This window comes from Otolemur garnettii, unplaced genomic scaffold (assembly GCF_000181295.1).
Source record: "Otolemur garnettii isolate 467f Iridium unplaced genomic scaffold, OtoGar3 scaffold00156, whole genome shotgun sequence".
Lineage (NCBI taxonomy): Eukaryota > Metazoa > Chordata > Mammalia > Primates > Galagidae > Otolemur > Otolemur garnettii.
In genome coordinates, this window is record NW_003852551.1 from 2,527,702 (window position 1) to 2,530,439 (window position 2,738).

A 2,738-nucleotide genomic window follows, 5' to 3' on the forward strand; every position below is an offset into this window, starting at 1 on the left:
TGTCATTGTTGTTTGGCGGGCCCAGGCTGGATTCAAACCCAACCAGCTTAGGTGTATGTGGCTGGCACCTTAGCCACTTGAGCCACAGGCACCAAGCCCTAATGTCTTTTAAATAAATTCCTTTTCTGCTTAAATCCCCCTGAAATGGTTTCTATAGCTTACAGCCAAGAATCCTGCACTCTCCATGCCCAGAATAAAGTAAAGCTACAGGACTCAGGCTGGAATATTCCAAGGAGCTAAGTAAATAGCTACCCTTACAAAGAGCTCACTACCATATGCTTGGCACTGTGCTGGTGACTTCATTAGTTTTATCACATTTTGTCTTTACAATAGTCTTGTATGGTTGATTTTATTATCCCCATGATCAACAGAAGCTCAGAGTAAGCAGCTCACCCAGAATCATGTGGCAAACCTCAGACTGGCCATCTCATGGCAGTGTCAGCTCTCTGCACCACCACAACCACCCCCTCATTTCTGCCTCTCACATTCTCTCTTCTGACATGCTGTTCCCAGGGCCCAGACCACCCTCCCCAGCCTTCTCCTTCTCCAGTGGCTCTTGCAGTTGCCTTTAGGTTAATAGAGGGGCTCCTCCCATGGTGCCACTCGAAGTTTTGGTTCTCCTGAACTCCACTCTCCAAAAGCTAGAGCCCCCTCCACCCTGACACCCAGCCCACGAGCCTGCCTTGTCTGCAGTTTTGCTGGGAATCCAGGAATGTGAGGGTTGCTGGGCTTTGAAGGAAGATCCCTCCCCAAGACAGATCCACCTTTGCCTTCCATCTGCCAGCACTACCCCCTCCTGACATTACTCTCTGCACCCAACTCTCAGAACAAGCTGCATAACCTCTGGGTTAAAAACAAAAAGGGAAATGGCCTTGTTGATTTCTAGGTCTCCAAATCTGACAGTTCCCTGGCTTGGCTCAGAAATGTCCCAGGAGATGGGCTGAGGACACAATCCCTCCAGTTCCCACCTCTACCTAGCAAGCCCTTCCTTGCTCCCATCTCCCAGGTCCCTGCCAGATCATCTATCTTGTCAGCCTAGTGCCTGTGATGTCACAGGCCTAATTGTGATGTCACCTTGCCCCGATCCCCTAAGGAGGTAGCACAGAGGTAGGTAGGGCCATGGTGTTTTGACAGGGGATCTGTCCAGATCCACAGGAAAGACCCTGGGCACGGAAAGTCATGGGTGACCAGAGTGGGCTCAGGAAGTGCCCATGAAGGGGAAGGAAGGTAGAACTGCAGCTGGGGGGACATTAGGGAGGCCTTTGAAGGGGAGGTCCCTCTGGAATGAAGGACAAGAGATAAGGGTACTCACTACACACTTAACTTTCTTCTTCCTGTGGTTAGCTGCGAAATAGTACCTACTAGTGGTGAGCATTTCTTTCTTTCTTTCTTTCTTTTTAAGACAGAGTCTCACTATGTTGCCCTCAGTAGAGTGCTGTGGTGTCACAGCTCACAGTAACCTCAAACTCTCGGGCTTAAGTAATTCTCTTGCCTCAGCCTCCCAAGTAGCTGGGACTACAGGCACCCACCACAACACCCGACTATTTTTTGTTGCAGTTGTCATTGTTGTTTAGCAGGCCCGGGCCGGGTTCGAACCTGCCAGCCTCGGTGTATGCGGCTGGCACCGTAACCACTGTGCTATGGGCGCCAAGCCTAGTGGTGAGCATTTCAAACAACAGAGAATATAGAAACAAAGAATGAAAGCTCCTCTTCTGCAATTTCCCAGTAGTCAGCGTGAGCTATTTAGTGTTTATCCTTCTGGGCATTTTTCTGTGAATCAACAAAGAGGTAAATGGACCTTTACAATTTTATGTTTATACAAAACATGAGAATATACAATGCATATTGCTCTGCTGGGTTTTCTACCTAGTATGTGATGGCCACTATTTCATGCCAGGTACTTACACTACCTCCCACTCTTTCCTGACTATGTAGTGTTCCCTTGGAGGGTCGTACATAATATGTAGCATTCCTCTATTGGTGGACAAGCAGGTGGGCTCCAGTTGTCCCCATCACCATCCAAGGCTAAAAAGGACTGCTGTGCTGAGTCAATACACAGTGATTAAGGGTATTAGCTAAGACCGGACGAGGTGGCTCATGCCTGCAATCCCAGCACTTTGGGATGCTGAGGCAAGAAGCTAATAGGAGTTCAAGACCAGCCTGTACAGCTTAGACCCCTTCTCTAAAAACAATAGAAAATGGCACATACCTGCAGCTCCAGCTCCTTGGGAGACTGAGGCAGGAGGCTCGCTTGAGCCTAGGAGTTTGAGGTTGCTGTGAGGTTGCTATGATGATACATGACACCACTGCTCTCTGGCCTGAGTAATAGAGCCTGTCTCACCTTCCACCCTCCAAAAGAATATTAGTTTTGTTGAATTTTATCCAAGCTGGGTGACTTTATGGCAAGTCACTTCTCCCCTCTGTGCTCCTTTCGTCATCTGTCAAACGGGGATAAGGGTGGTACTTGCCTCATAGAGTCATTTCCAGGATTCCTCAAGATAATTCTTATAAAGTCTGGTCTAAAGCAAGCACTTGATAAATGTGGGTGACCATTGATATTATACATCACCGGTTGTCTAGTTGGGCAAGTAGCTGGGAGACAGCTTCCTGAAAGTCTTAAAACACTGATGGTTATTCCTGGCACACTTTGGAAGATCAGAATTTGGGTAGCATAATGGAGAGATTAACGACAATCAGATTTATTGCCATATCCATTGACCACTCTCTGGTGGGGGGGG